Source organism: Scyliorhinus canicula, chromosome 2 (genome assembly GCF_902713615.1).
Source record: "Scyliorhinus canicula chromosome 2, sScyCan1.1, whole genome shotgun sequence".
Taxonomy (NCBI): domain Eukaryota; kingdom Metazoa; phylum Chordata; class Chondrichthyes; order Carcharhiniformes; family Scyliorhinidae; genus Scyliorhinus; species Scyliorhinus canicula.
The window spans coordinates 192,782,605-192,799,344 of NC_052147.1; the positions used below are offsets into that span (position 1 = coordinate 192,782,605).

The 16,740-nt window shown below is 50.0% G+C and overlaps 1 protein-coding gene across 7 annotated transcripts in view; it reads left to right on the plus strand.

Annotated features, from left to right (window-relative positions):
- The window catches only part of cerkl (ceramide kinase-like), a 215,705-nt gene that overhangs the window by 63,470 nt on the left and 135,495 nt on the right, over positions 1-16,740 (plus strand). The window lies entirely within an intron of this gene.

Genomic DNA, 16,740 nt, shown 5'->3' on the forward strand with positions numbered 1-16,740 from the left:
TGAACAGTCGTATTTCACCCTGCAATGGCCCATTGTTTGTTTGCTGCACCCCTGTTTAATGATTGGCTATTACCAGTGTTATTACTAATAAGCCATGATCAAAGTCCAGGTGGAAGATAGTTTAAATTTCCCAAAATAGTCTGTTGAAGGAGATTATTGTTTCTCCATGTAATAAAATGGATTAATTTAAAGGAATAAAAAAGGTAGAGGCACGCACAAGATTCTCAAATAAATAAAATATTTAAGGAATGTACCTAAATCCTATTTAAGAATGGATAGTTTTTTTTAATATTCATTTACAGGATATGGCTGTTGCTAGTTAGGCCAGCATTTATTGCCCATCCTTGGTTGCCCTTCAGAAGGTGGTGGTGAGTTGCATTCTGAAACCGCTACAATCTCTAAGGTTTAGGTACGGCATGGTAGCACAATGGTTAGCACGGTGGCTTCACAGCAGCAGGGACTTGGGCTCAATTCCCGGCTTGGGTCACTGTGTGAAGTCTGCACGTTCTCCCCTTGTCTGCGTGGGTTTCCTCCGGGTGCTCTGGTTTCCTCCCACAAGTCCTGAAAGACTTGTTTGTTAGGTGAATTGGAAATACTGGATTCTCCCTCAGTCTACCTGAACAGACGCTAGAGTGTGTTGACTAGGGGATTTTCACAGTAACTTCATTGCAGTGTTAATGTAAGCCTACTTGTGACAATAAAGATTATTATTGTTAGGGAGGGAGTTCCAGAATGTTGCCCCAGCGGCAGTGAAGGAATGGTGAATTATTTCCAAGTGAGGGTGGTGAGTGACTTGGAGTGGAACCTCCAGGTGGTTGGGTTCCCAGATGTCTCCTGCTCTTGACCTTCTAGATTGTAGTGGTCGTGGGTTTGGAAGGTGCTGTCTAAGAACCCTTGGTGAGTTGCTGCAGTGCACCTTACAGATGGTACACACGGCTGCCACTGTTTGTTGGTGGTGAAGGGTTTGAATATTTGTGGAAGGAGGACCAATCAAGTGGGCTGTTTTGTCCTGGATGTCGAGCTTCCTGAGTGTTGTTGGAGCTGCACTCATCCAGGCAAGTGGAGAGTATTCCATTACACTCTGACTTGTGCCTTGTAGGTGGTGGACAGGCTTTGAGGGGGGGGGGGGGGGGGGGGGGAGTCAGGAGGTGAGTTACTCTCCATAGGATTCCTAGCCTTTGACCTGCCCTGATAGCCACATTATTAATATGGCTAGTCCAGGTCAGTGTCTGATCAATGGTTACTCCCATGATGTTGATTGTGGGGGTTCAGTGATGGTAATGCCGTTGAATGTCAAGGGGCAGGGTTAGATCCTCTCTTGTAGGAGATGGTCATTGTCTGGCACTTGTGTGGCATGAATGTAACTTTGCACTTGTCAGTCCAAGCCTGGATATTGTCTAGGTCTTTCTGCATTTGGGCATGGACTGCTTCATTATCTGCGGAGTTGTGAATGGTGCTGAACATTGTGCAGTCATCCACAAAATCCCCACTTCCCATCTGATGGTCCTCCAACATTGGTCATTGATGAAGCAGCAAGATGGTTGGGTTTAGGACACTACCCTGAGGAACTCCTGCAGTGATATCTTGGAGCTGAGATGATTGACCTCCAACCACCACAACCATCTTTCTTTGTGCCAGGTATGACTCCAGCTAGCGGAGAGTTTTCCCCCTCATTCTCAATGACTCCAGTTTAGCTAGGGTTCCTTGATGCCAGACTCAATCAAATGCTGACTTGATGTCAAGGGCAGTTACTCTCACCTCACCTCTGGCATTCAGATCTTTTGTCCATGTTTGACCCAAACATGGCTCCGGTCTGGTGAGGTCCGGTGCTGAGTGACCTTGGCAGAACCCAAACTGAGCATCAGTGCGCAGGTTATTGCTGAGTAACTGCCGCTTGATAGTTCAAATCCTTATCAAATAAAGCAGAAAGGCTATTGTTGCCATCATCAGTCAAGTTTTGCCATTAGAGCTTTAAGTTTCATTTTGAATGCTGCTATATTTTTTGTATGAACTGTCCTACCTGACAGATTTTGTTAAATAAATATTTTTATTGAAGTTTACATTTACAGGCGATGATTAAAACGGTTTTTATTTACAATTTATATGCTGTTCCTTTTTGGCTCCCTCTCTTTCCCCCCCCCCCCCCCCCCCCCCCCCCCACTTTGTTTCTCCTCTCCCAAGCTCATCCCCTCCGCTTTCTTACTATCTTCGGGCCCTGTCTTAGGCCCTTTCTTCTGCTTAGTTATCACTCATTTTGCACTTAGAGCTTTGTGAGGGGCCCTCTGGTCCATGTGTTGGTCTCTCCCTGGGTACCCTCCTGGCGTTTCCTTGGGCCCCTCTCCTGTCCCCTCCCCCCCTTGTTCCTGTCTGTTTTGTGCGGCCCTTGTCGTTCCTAGACAACTACCCCCCTCCCTTTCTATCTGTTATTGGCTTCAAACAGGTCCTGAAACAGGCTGATGAATTGCCCCCACACTTTGTGGAAGCCATTGTCTGATCCTCGGATGGTGTATTTGATCTTCTCCAGATGGAGAAATTCCGCAGGTCTGCCAGCCAGTATGCAGCTGTGGTTGTGCTGCTGTTCGCCAACCGAGCAGGATTGTCTGGCGGGGGATTAAGGAAGCAAATGCAAGGGCGTTGGCTCTCTTCCCCACATGAAGTTCTGGCTTGTCCGATATCCCGAAGACTGCCACTCTCTGGCATGCCTCTACGCTCACCCCCACAACCTTGGACATCGCCTTGAAGAAGGCTGTCAAAAACCCGACAAGCCTGGGGCTTGCCCAGAACATGTGTGTGTGGTTGGCCGGGTCTCCCTGGCACCGTTCACATTTGTCCTCCACCTTCTAGAAGAACCTGCTCATTTGGCTTCTGGTTAGGTGTGCTCTGTGAACCACTTTAGCTGCATGAGCCTTGCACAGATGGAGGTGGAGTTGGCCCTATTTAGTGCTTCACTGCAGAGTCCCCACCCTATTTGCGTCCCTAGTTCATCCTACCTCTTCTGTCTTGCTCCGTCCAGTGATGCTCCCACCCTTTCTAAAAGTCATTCGTATGTCCAGTAGCTCCTCCAACATTGTGTCTCTTGGGGCTCAGGGTTACCTCGTCATCTCCTTGCGGAGAATGTTTTTCACTTGTAAACGGAGTTCCTGTCCGTTCAGTAATTTGTGTCGCTCTTTAAGCTCGTCTAAGGTCATGAGTCTGTCCCTGATGTAGATGTCCCTGATCGCAAGCGTCCCCCCCCCCCCCCCCCCCCCCCCCCCCCCCCCGGTCCTGTCTCCACCTCTTTTTAAAAAATTTTAGAGTACCAAATTCATTTTTTCCAATTAAGGGGCAATTTAGCGTGGCCAATCCACCTACCCTGCACATCTTTGGGTTGTGGGGGCGAAACCCACGCAAACACGGGGAGAATGTGCATACTCCACATGCACAGTGACCCAGAGCCGGGATCAAACCTGGGACCTCGGCCTCGTGAGGCAGCAGTGTGAGCCACTGCGCCACCGTGCTGCCCTTTTGTCTCCACCTCTGAAAGGTGACATCTAGCATGGTTGGTGGGAACTGACTTCCGGTTGCGGCTATGCGGAGCTAAGCCGCACGTTCGGCAGCTCCCGCTTTAATAGGACTTGTGGGCTGTTTTAAGGGCCCCAAACGCGCTGATTCGACGATTCCCAGTAGATAAAGGGGTCTGATGCAAAACCCCCCGGGATTTATGGTGCAGACTCGGAGTGGGGCGAGGAGAAAAACGGCAGCAGCTCCCCTGAAAAAGCGGGGGAAGGTGGACAAAATGGCGGCCAGTGGAGCCCCTGAGGAGTTGAGGCAGTGGGCGGAGGAGCAGCAGGCGGCCCTGCTGCGCTATTTTACGGAGCTGAAAGGGGAGTTGTTGGAATCCCTGAAGGTAACGACTAGTAAGCTGCTGGAGACCCAGACAACCCAGGGTGCAGCGATACTTGAGTTGCAGCAGCAGGCCTCTGAGCGCGAGGATGAGGTTTCGGCCCTCATGGGGAAGGTGGAGATACACGAGGCGCTTCACAAAAAGTGGCAAGATCGGTTTGAGGGGATGGAGTTTTGATCACGGAGGAAGAACCTGCGGATCCTGGGCCTCGAAGAGGGGCTGGAGGCCTCGGACCTGCCGGCCTATGTGGCCGTGATGCTGAACTCGCTGGTGGGGGCAGGAACCTTCCATCTGCCCCTGGAGCTGGAGGGGGCCCACAGAGTACTGGCCAGGCGGCCTAAGGTGAATGGACCCCCGCGGACGGTGCTGGTGCGGTTCCATCGGTTCAGTGACCGGGAGTGTGTTCTGCGATGGGCCAAGAAGGTGAGTAGCAAGTGGGAGAATTCGGTAGTGCGTATCTACCAGGACTGGAGTGGAGGTGGCTAAGCGGAGGGCCGGGTTCAACCGGACGAAGGCGGTGCTCCACGGAAAGCAGGTGAAGTTCGGCATGCTGCCGCCTGCGCGTCTGTGGGTCACCTACAAGGACTGGCATTACTATTTTGAGTCCGCGGAGGAGGCGTGACCTCATATCGGGAGGGGTCGGAGTTTGGGCGGGAGCTGCTGGGTTCAGCAGAAGTCATCTAACTCACGGGAGTACTATGGAGGGAGCGTCGCAGCTAGGAGGGGTCCTAGCCGGGGGGGGGGATACCGGGTTGCTGCTGGATTGGCCAGGGAGGGGTTAGTGTGGGTCGGGGGGGTCGGGGTGAGGTTCTGTCGCCGTGGGAAACGGGCCAAATGGGTGCTGGCCAGGGGCGAGCAGTCGATGGGCTATGGCTAGTCGAGGGGGGAGGGGTGCCCCCTGATCCAGCTGATTACGTGGAACGTGAGGGGGTTGAATGGGCCGGTTAAGCGGGCCCGGGTGTTTTCTCATCTGAAGGGGCTGAAGGCGGACGTGGCCATGCTCCAGGAGACCCACCTGAAGGTGGCAGACCAGGTCCGTCTGAGGAAGGGGTGGGTGGGGCAGGTTTTCCATTCAGGGCTCGACTCGAAGAACCGGGGGGTGGCGATCCCGGTGGGGAAGAGGGTGGCGTTTGAGGCGTCTGAGGTGGTGGCTGATAGTGGCGGCAGATATGTGATGGTGAGCGGTAAGCTGCAGGGGGAGAGGGTGGTGTTGGTAAATGTGTACGCCCCAAATTGGGATGATGCTGGTTTCATGAGGCGTATGTTGGGCCGCATTCCTGGCCTGGAGGTGGGGGACTTGATCATGGTGGGGGGGACTTCAATACGGTGCTGGATCCCCTACTGGATCGTTCTAGTTCAAGGACAGGCGGCGGCCAAGGTGTTGAGGGGGTTTATGGACCAGATGGGAGGAGTGGATCCCTGGAGGTTTGGGAGGCCGAGGGCTCGGGAGTACTCTTTTTTTTCTCCCATGTGCACAGGGTTTATTCCCGCATTGATTTCTTTGTTCTGAGTAGGGGACTGGTCCCGAGGGTGGAGGAGGCCGAGTATTCGGCCATTGCGATTTCGGACCATGCTCCGCATTGGGTGGATCTGGAGATGGGGGAGGTGCGGGATTAGCGCCCGCTTTGGCGTCTGGACGTGGGGTTGTTGGCTGATGAGGAGGTGTGTAGGAGGGTCCGGGGATGTATCGAGAGGTACCTCGAGGTCAATGATACTGGGGGGGTTCAGGTGGGGATGGTGTGGGAGGCTCTGAAGGCAGTGATTAGGGGGGAGCTGATCTCCATCCGAGCCCATAGGGAGAGGGGGGAGAGGAGGGAGAGGGAGAGACTGGCGGGGGAGCTGTTGAGTGTAGATAGGAGGTACGCGGAGGCCCCGGAGGAGGGATTGCTGGGTGAGCGGCGTAGCCTGCAGGCCAAGTTTGATTTATTGACCACCAGAAAGGTGGAGACACAGTGGAGGAAGGCGCAGGGAGCTATAAATTGAACCTGGGCAAGAGTGAGTTGTTTGTTGTACACCCGGGAGATCAGGAGGAGGGGATTGGTAGGCTCCCGCTAAAGAGGGCAGTGAGGAGTTTTAGGTACCTGGGGGTTCAGGTGGCTAGGAGCTGAGGGACTCTGCACAAGCTTAATTTTTCTAGGTTGGTGGAGCAGATGGAGGAGGAATTTAAAAGGTGGGACATGCTGCCGTTATCGTTGGCCGGTAGAGTACAGTCCGTTAAAATGACGGTGCTCCCGAGGTTTTTGTTTTTGTTTCAGTGCCTCCCCATTTTCATTCCGAGGGCCTTTTTTTAGGAGGGTGAGCAGCAGCATTCTGGGATTTGTTTGGGCGCACGGGACTCCGAGAGTAAGGAGGGTCTTTTTGGAGCGGGGCAGGGATTGAGGGGGGCTGCCGCTGCCCAACCTCTCTGGGTACTACTGGGCGGCTAACATCTCGATGGTACGTAAGTGGGTAATGGATGAGGAGGGGGCAGCATGGAAACGGATGGAGATGGCGTCCTGTGGAGGCACGAGCCTGAAGGCACTGGTAACGGCGCCGTTGCCGCTCCCTCCAACGAGGTACACTACGAGCCCGGTGGTGGCGGCTACCCTCAAAATTTGGGGGCAGTGGAGACGACACGGGGGGAAGTGGGGGGCCCGGTGGGGGCCCCGCTGCGGGGGAACCACCGGTTTGTCCCAGGGAACATGGATGGCGGGTTCCTGGGGTGGCACAAGGCGGGCATGAGGAAGTTGGGAGACCTGTTCATTGACGGGAGGTTTGCGAGCCTGGGTGAACTGGAGGAGAAGTTTGAGCTCGTCCCGGGGCATATGTTCAGGTACCTTCACGTCAAGGCGTTTGCTAGGCGGCAGGTGGAGGGGTTCCCTTTGCTGCCCCCGCGGGGGGTAAGGGATAGGGTGCTTTCGGGGGTGTGGGTCGGGGATGGGAAGGTGTCTGACATCTACCAGGTGATGCAGGAGGTGGAGGAGGCGTCGGTAGAGGAGCTGAAGGCTAAGTGGGAGGTGGAGCTGGGGGAGCAGATTGAGGAGGGGACATGGGCGGACACCCTGGAGAGGGTGAACTCCTCTTCATGTGCGAGGCTTAGCCTCATCCAGTTCAAGGTGCTGCACCGGGCCCACATGTCCGGGTCTAGGATGAATAGGTTCTTTGGGGGCGAAGACAGGTGTGTCAGGTGTTCGGGGAGTCCAGCGAACCATGCCCATATGTTCTGGGCATGCCCGGCACTGGAGGAGTTCTGGAAGGGGGTGGCGAGGACGGTGTCAAGGGTGGTAGAATCCAGGGTCAAGCCAGGCTGGGGACTCGCAATATTTGGGGTTTGGGTGGAGCCGGGAGTGCAGGAGGTGAAAGAGGCCGGTGTTTTGGCCTTTGCGTCCCTAGTAGCCCGGCGGAGGATCTTGCTGCAGTGGAAAGATGCGAGACCTCCGAGCGTGGAGACCTGGATCAATGACATGGCGGGATTCATTAAGCTGGAGAGGGTCAAATTCGCCCTGAGGGGGTCGGTACAAGGGTTCTTTAGGAGGTGGCAACCTTACCTCGACTTTCTGGCTCAACGATAAGGAACTAGGTCAGCAGCAGCAGAAACCCGGAGGGGAGGGGGAGAAAGGGGGGGGGGGGGGTCTTAGGGGGATAGTGTTTAAGTTAATTTGCTTATTGTTAATTTATTTTGTTGTTTATTGGGTTTGGGGGGGGGGGGGGTGGGGGAGTTTGTTAAATGCGTTGTTACGGGTGCCGGGGGGTGTTTATTATTGTTATTGTTATTATTGTTCTGTGATACACATTTTTCAAAAAATTCCAATAAAATTTATTATTAAAAAAAAAAATGGTTGGTGGGAACCTGTGGTTGCCGCAGATGGGGGCCATGGTGGACACCTCGATTAAGCTGAACTGTTATCTGGTTCCAGGTTCTTATCGCTGTTACCAACACTGGGCTGGATGCATGTTTTGCCGGTGGGGGTGGGAGCGTTGACGTGGGAAGGGCTCAGAGGATTGTTCCTGTGCAGGAGGACTTCTTCATCCTCATCCATTCCTTGCTCAGTTCCCCTATCCATCCCCTCACTCTTGGCGGTGGCTGCCCAGTGGTAGTATTGCAAGTTGGTAAGGGCCAGGCCGCCCATGCTTCTTTTTCTCTGCGATGTTTCTTGGATTCTTCCCCCCCCACCATACAAATGCCATAATCATTTTTTCTTTGGAAAAAGGCATTGGGAAGAAGATCATTATGGATCTAAACAGGAAGAGGAACCTCATCAGCACGTTCATCTTGATCGTCAGTACCGTTCCTGCCAGGGAAAGTGGGAGTGCATCCCATCTCTGCAGGTCTTTTTTAACTTCATCCACCAGACTAGTCAGATTTCACTTGTGGATTCATGTCTAGTCCATAAGACCAGAAGACATACAAGCAGAATTAGGCCACTTGACCCATCGAGTCTGCTCCGCCATTCAATCATGGCTGATATTTTTCTCATCCTCATTCTCCAGTCTTCTCCCCATATCCCCTGATCCCCATATTAATCAAGAACCTATCTATCTCTGTCTGAAAGACACTCAATGATTTTGGTCTCCACACACTTCTGCGACAAAGAATTCCACAGATTCACCACCCTCTGGCTGAAGAAATTCCTCCTCATCTCTGTTTTAAAGGATCATCCCTCTAGTCTGAAATTGTATTCTCTGTTTCTAGTTTTTCCAGAAGTGGAATCATCCTCTCCACATCCACTTTATCCAGGCCTCGCAGTATCCTGTATGTTTCAATAAGAACACCCCCCCCCCCATTCTTCTAAACTTCAACAAGTACAGACCCAGAATCCTCAACAGTTCCTCATATGACAAGCTGTTCATTCCAGGGATCATTCTTATGAACCTCTTCTGGACCCTTTCCAAGGCCAGCAGATCTTTCCTTCGATACGGGGCTCAGACTGATCACAATACTCCAAATGGGGTCTGACTAGAGCCTGATTCAGCCTCAGAAGTACATCCCATGTCTTGTACTCTAACCCTCTTGACATGAATGCTAACATTGCATTTGCGTTTCTAACTGCCGACTGAATCTGCACATTAATCTTAAGAGAATCGTGAACAAGTCCCTTTGTGATTTCATAAGCATTTCCCCATTTAGAAAATAGTCTATGACTAAGTGCCTCCTTCCAAAGTGCATGACCTCACACTTTTCCACTTTGTATTTCAATTGCCACTTCATTGCCCACTCTCCTGGCTTGTCCAAATCCATAGGCTCTTAACTTATTTAATAATCTCCCATGCAGCCTCTTGTCAGAGGCCTTCTGGAAATCTAAATAATAAACGTCCACTGGTTCACCTTTGTCTAACTTCCTTGTTACCTCTTCAAAGAACTCCAACAGATTTGTCAGACATGACCTCCCTTTGACAAAGCCGTGCTGACCCAGTCCTATTTTATCACGCACTTCCAAGTACTTCGCATTCTCATCTTTAATAGCAGACTCTAAAATCTTACCAATGACCGAAGTCAGGCTAACCGGCCTATAATTTCCCGTCTTCTGCCTCCCTCCCTTTTTAAACAGTGGGACATTAGCCACTTTCCAGTCTTCTGGGACCCTTCCTGCCTCCAGTGATTCCTGAAAGATCACCATCAGTGCCTTCACAATCTCCTCAGCTATCTCTTTTAGAACCCTAGGGTGTTGTCCATCCGGTCCAGGTGACTTATCCACCTTCAGACCTTTCAGTTTCCCCAGACCTTCTTAGTGATGGCCACGGCACTCACCTCTGTCACCTGATTCACCTGGAGCTCTGGCATCCCACTGATGTCTTTCACCATGAAGACTGAAGAGAGTCGTAGGCTATCTGAATCCCCAGATAGCAGAATTTGTTTTGGGCTATTCTAAATGGGAGACCCTCGAACTCTGTCCCGCCACTGTTCAGGTTCACCAGAAAAACATCACTTATGCCCATGTTGAGTTTGTAGCCTGAGAAGGCCCCGAACTCTTCCAGGAATTCATGATTTCTTTCAAGCCGTTCTACGTGTCCGAGATGTAGAGTAGCAGATCATCTGCATAGAGTAAGAGTTTGTGCTGTCTGCCTCCTCTTTGGATACCCTTCCAACCTTTAGTGTCTTGTAGAGTGATCGCCAGGGGTTCAATTGCCAGGGCCAACCAGAACGGGGACAACGGGCATGCCTGCCTGGTGCCTCTGTGCAACTGAATGTATTCAGAGCTGGTGGTGTTAATCTGAACGCTCACCTTGGGGGCGTTGTACAGGAGTTTCACCCATGAGGTGAACTCTGACCCCAGCCCAAACCGCTCCAATACCTCGATGAGGTACTTCCACTCAACTCAGTCGAAGGCCTTTTCTGCATCCAGGGAGACAATCACCTCTGGTGTTCTGTCCCCCAATGGGATCAGTGTTACATTCAGCAGCTATCTGATGTTCGCAGTTAGCTGTCTACCCTTGGCAATGCCTGTCTGGTCCTCTGCGACCACTTCTGGTACGTAGTTCTCCAGTTTCTTGACCAGGACTTTAAAGAGTATTTTTGCATCTACGTTAAGCAGCAAAATGGTCCTCTATGATCCGCATTCTGTCGGGTCTTTGTTTTATTTGGGTATCAACGATAGGGTGGCCTGTTGGCGTTGTAGGCAGGGTGTCCCTCGCTAGCGAGCCTGTGAACATCTCCCGTAGGTGCGGGGTAAGAACCGGCGCAAATTGTTGAAGTCCACTGGGAACACGTCCTGTCCCGACACCTTCCCCTCCTGCATGGAGTTCATGCTCTCCATAAGCTCTCCCAGTCCTTTTGTGCTTCCAGCTCCCTCCGTCTGTTGTCCCCAATGACTAGCATGTCCAGTCCATCAAGGAACCCTTTCATTCCTGAGGCCCTGTTGGAGGGTTCGGAGGTGTACCGTCCCCGGTAGAAGGCCTAAATGCTTTGTTTACCTTTTTTGGTTTGGCTACCAGTCCACCTTTGCTGTCCTTTACCTGAGCTATTTCCCTCGTGGCTGCCTGCTTTCTCAGCTGGTGAGCCAGTCGGCGGCTAGCCTTCTCCCCGTGTTCATAAAAGGTCCCCCGTGTCTGGCGGAGTTGGTGCATTCATTTCCTGGTGGATAGCAGGTTAAAGTCTATTTGTAGTTTTTCCTCTCCGCTAGAAGCTCTATGGTCGGGGCCTCGGAGTATCTTCTGTCAACCTCCAGGATGGAGTCGATCGGTTGCTGCCTAGCCGCCCTCTCTTCCCTGTTTCTACGAGCCTTGTAGGCTATAATCTCTCCCGCAAATACCGCCTTTAGTGCCTCTCAGAATATGGAAGATGAGATTTCCCCCTTCTGGTTGTTAGTAATGTGGCCTATGGCCTGTGATGTTTTCTGGCAGAAGACCTTGTCGGCCAAGAGGTCTGTGTCCAACCTCCATGTGGAGTGATGAATTTCATTATGCCTGCCTAGCTTAATTTAAAATGTCTTTCTATTTAATATTTTATACATCTTTAAAATATCTTACCATAATCATTTATCAGCCTGAAGGGGAAATGTCAGATGTAGGTTCTTTATACAGAGAGTGGTGGGTGCGTGGAATGCACTGCCAGCAGAGGTGGTGGAGTCAGAGTCACCAGGGACATTTGAGTGACTCTTGGACAGGCACATGGACAGCAGTAAATTGAAGGGTTGTAGGATAGGTTGATCTTAGATTAGGATAAATGGTTGGCCCAACATCGTGGGCCAAAGGGCCTGTACTGTGCTGTACTGTTCTATGTTCTAAGAGCTGTTCTTGTGGATAGCATGGTTTTCGATGTGGTCATCCTGCAGCTAAGGGAGATGCACGTAGACAGCAAAGGAGGACCAAGCAGGCAATACAGGAGCCCCTTGAGTGCATCTTGCTGATATTCAAATCTTTATAGTGGTGAGAATGATGGTTCATTTGGGGAATGTAGCCAAAGTCTTTAAGATGTAACAAATAATGTAGAAATTACTTATGATATTGTTTATTTGAACTTTAAAGAGACTGGCTGCCACATTTGCCTAAAAATTACAACACATAAGAAGTAATTTACTGGGTGTTAAGCACGTCAAGTTTCATGTTAATATAAAAATACTGCAGAAATACATGACAAATCTGTGGATGGCTCATTTGTGCTTGGAGGGACAGGAGGAAGATTGTGGTATGCACCAGAAGATGTTAATTGCTGCTTAAACACAATTTCAAAGAAGAAAATTAGACTAAGTATCACAACTTTTCTTTTTGTAATTTGATGATGAGAAGATAGGTTTACTGAATTCAGAAGCCACAAATTCCAGTCACACTTTTGGGATTTTTAAAAACTAAACTAAATCAATCACTAACAAAGCAAAGAAAACTGAAAAGACACAAAATTATGGATACAATTTACCGGCCTCGGCGCGCACGACTTGTTTACGCGATGAGGCTGTTGAATTTCGCGAGAGGCCCCACACAAGATTCATGGCACTTGTGACGTCTCGCGAGATTCGTCCGAACCCAGCGAGACATCGCAATTTGGATCTCGCCCAGTGTCAGATATACATATTTAAATGTGCTATTGGGCTGATTTCATTATGTCTGGCTGGACCTGGCGTAACGGCACTTGCGGGGTCTCCCAGACCATTGGAGATCCCTGGGTGACCAAGGACAGGACAGGGTGGCTCCCTCTGGACCCAGGCACCTTGGCACTAACAAGGTACCTGGGTGGCAGTGCCAGACTGGCAGGGGCACTTCCAGGTTGCCTGGGTGCCAGTGCCATGCTGGCAGTTGGGAACCCTGGCACTGCCACCAAGGCAACCTTGAAGTGCCCCTGCCAGTCTTGCCCTCAGGGGGGCATACCCATGAAGGGTGGGGGGGGGGGGGGTGAAGAGCGGGATGAAGGGTCACATAAAGGTTGGGGGTGGGAGGTGATGGGTAGAAGGCCTGAAAGGGGGAGGTGTGGAGACCTGAAAAGGATGAGATGGGACCTCAGCGACCCCATAGTCTGGTGTCCTCACTTGGGGAGGTGTGGGGTAATGCCCATGTATGCAGGGGGTGACATTGATCATGGGTAGTGGTGTGGGGCACCCTCAAGCTCACTAAGAGATCCGGGCATCATTTTAAAATGGTGGCTCGACCTCTAGAGAAGCCAGTCCCGCTGATGAGGTCAGCTCCCCAGTGTTGAAAAAATGTTTGTGGGCTTGCCTGCGGGGAAGCTGCCCAAGGCCCGAGAAAATGACTAAGTGGGCACGATTGTACAGTCTCATTGCTCCCGACCCGGGACACGACAAGGCCATTAAATCTCGTAAGAGGCCTCTCGCGAGATTTGCAATGCTCGGACGCCTTGCAAGATCTAATGAGATCTCGAGATTTGTCGCCACCTCGATCATGCCGTCACTGGGCAGCATCCAGATTTGCACATTAAAGTGAGCTGTTAGGACCAGGCGTGACATCACGTTGGGGGAGTCTCCCAGGTCATCAGCCCTGGGTAGTCGGGCTCTGGGCAGAGTGGTACTCTGGCACTCCCAGTACCACCCAGGCACCTTGGCACTGCCACCTGAATACACTGGCACTGCCTGGATGCCCTGATGGCACTGCCCAGCTGGCAAGGCCACTGCCAGAATGTCATGCTGGCAGTGCAAAGGTGCCTGGGTGGTAGGTTGCCCATGTCGGTGATCTGGCAAGGAGGGGCCCTGACCTTGTGAGGTAGGATGAGGGGGCTGGAGGAATCCCGAACAAGTAAGTTGGGGGGGGGGGGGGGGGAGGTCTGGAGGCTGATGGGGATTGAGAGCTCTTCAGTGCAGGAAATTAAGACAAGTGGGGTATTCCTTGCCAACGCCAGAAAAGAAAGAGTTCTGTTTATTAGCAGGGTCGTTCTCAGCGCTGCAGGTTCCGAGGATCACCCCGCTAAACACGCCCAAAATGGGACTCTGTTTTTTTCCCTGTTAAATCGCACCCTTAAGTGTGGTTGAATAGCGGTGTGAATCTCACCCAAAAGACAGCGACAAACACCCTGCCAAACAAGTCCAAAATTACTCTTCCAAATGTTTTGGTTGAATTGCGCTCAACATTTACGCAGTTAAAATTAGTCTTCCAGAACATTCCCCCAAAAGGTCTTCCTACTTGGTTAGACTCTCAAATTTCTCTTCAGGTAACAATCTTTTGTGTTTAACTATGAAAATCCAGTAATATTATCACAAGGCAACCTACTGCGATTGTAGGAAAGGTATGTCACCGGGCTGCTCAACTCCTCCTACTCTGCTCGGGAAATTCCAGAAACCTCACAACAGGCACTTTTCTGGGTTGACTGTAAAGCTGCCTCACTTTGCCTCTTCACAGCTCTTTTCACAGCACAGAGCACAACCCCTGGAGATCTCACATAGCCACTCCCCAAACACAGCTCCAACCTCTATTCCTTTGCCCCTGTCGTGTTTGAGTTCATTATTCTTAACCTATCTTTGAAACTTGGCTTTCCAAGAGTATAAAATCTTTCATGTTCCCCCTATTGCCCCACTTCCATGTCAAATAAAATTAAAAAACCCTTGCCTTATTTATTTACAACCTTTTCCAAGTTGTTTGCTTCCCTTTGGAATTTGACAGCTAAAAATCCAAATACTCACTAATCTCCTAACGCGAATTTATACCCTCAGCTTATTTACTTAGAAAATTCAACTTGTCTATATTTACTTAATGTACATGCCATTCACACTTCTTTGATGTCCCAAACGTTGTAGACATTCAGTACCCATCTTAATTAAATTATGTTCACAGGGATGCACAAGCTTACTTCACAGAGTAACACAATATATTCCAAAAATATGAAACATAATAGGCTTGATTCAATCAAATGAGATAGAAGTCCCAAAGTGAGCGTGCTAAGCCCCGTGTTTCCCGGTGCACGCAGTGCTCAGAAACACATGGCTATGCAACATGATCCGCGTTGTATAAGAGCCACGGCCTCAACAGGGAATGCGTAGCCGAGGCCGCACATAGCCCCGTTTTGTACACTGGGACTATCCAGCAAATGGAGCTCCCCAGTGTAGCGAGAGATCTGGACACCATTTTTGAATCCAAATCTTCGAGGCCCCCGAAGTGGGATCAATGGAGTCCAGGAAGGCCCCAGGTCGAGACGGGTTCCCGGCAGAGGTAGACAAAAAGTTTGGCACGAAGTTGGGACCCTTGCTAGTAGAGATGTATAATGAGCCGGTCGGTAGGGGTAAGCTGTAGCCCACTTCCCAGGCTTCAATTTCGCTCATTTTAAAAAGAAGAAGGAACCAGAGGTATATGGCTCGTTCCGCCCTATATTGTTATTAAACGTGGATGCAGAGCTGTTGGTGAAGGTGCTGGCAACGCCTATAGAGGACTGTGTGCCGGGGCTGATAGGGTTCATGAAAGGTCAGCAGCTGACGGTGAATATTAGAAGGCAAGTAATTTTTTTGTTAATTCTGCCCACAAATTGTCATAGAATCAGAAATCCAAATTTAACGTCGAAGTCAGTTCATTTCGATTCTGAAAATACTTTAATCCGATCGTGATTCTTTTCGATAAAGGCAAGGCCAATGTCACCCCTCTCTTCTGCTTGGCTACAGAAGTGACCTGGGTTAACATCGCCACCTCGTTCTTGTGATTTTGATGTTTTGGAGGGGCAGGAAACTGAGGTGATAGTCCCTATGGATGCGGAGAAAGTGTTTGACCAGATTAATTGGACGTATTTGTTTGAAGTGTTGGGACAGGTTGGGTTAGGGTTTGTAGATTGGGTTAGGTTGCTATATAGGGCTTCCACGGCTATTTTGGTCTGCATTAGGGAACAAGATAAGGGTGGTCACTGTCTCTGTTGCTTTTCATTTTGATGATTGAGCCTCTGGCAATGGCACTTAGAGCCTCGGCGGGGAGGTGGAGTGGAGGGGTATCGTGAGGGGAAGTTGGATCACCGGGTCACCCTATATGCAGATAACCTTTTGCTGTATATTAAGAACCTGGTAGAAAGCATTGATAGGATCACAGGGATATTGAGGGAGTTTGGCTTGTTTTCGGGATACAAACTCAACATGGGAAAGAGCGAGGTGTTCCTGTTCCTGACTCCAGTTTAGCTAGGGCTCCTGATGCCATGCTCGGTCAAATACTGCCTTGATACAAGGGCTGTCACTCTCACCTGACTTCTGGAGTTCAGCTTTTTTATCCATGTTTGAACAAAGGCTGTAATCAAGGCTGTGTCCAACAGTAATTGCATCTCAAAGGTAATTCATTGTTTGTGAACTGCTTTGAGACATCTTGGGAACATGAGTTGCTTTACAAATGAAAGTTCTTGCCTTCTGGCAAAACATAGCGGAAGATAATAATAGTCACAGAAATTAAAACAAAATCAATGAAATATTATAGAATTGTTTCTAAAATGCTCATGAAAGGTAACACATACCACGTGAAAAAGAGCAGCAAAATGGGATTAGATGGTTCACTTGTGAAGTAAGCACCAACACAAGGACAGTGGGATGATTAGCTACTTGATGTGCTGAAATATTTTTGATTTTGTATATTTACTGGCATAACGTAGCAATATACAAACGGTGTACATATTCTATGCTATCACTTCTGTAACCTGTTACAATTTAAGAATTAAATATGGTTATATAAAATATACATTATATAATATGATTACATAATTCGTACAGAAAACAGCGTATTATTTCAGTTATGCACCCGGCCTCCTCTTGCTTTACCCTTGTCTGAACACCCTGCTTCTTCCTTCCCCACATCTGTTTAAACATGTGAATGTTGTAGCAACCTTTGCTCAACCTCGATAATCACTATAAGTGCTGACTGCAATCTTGCTGTTTGATCTGGGCTTTAATAAAGGCAAAAGTTAGAAACTGAATAAATCAGTAAAGCAACCCACATGAAATGCATACAGGGAGCATGAGATATAGAAAAGAGACATG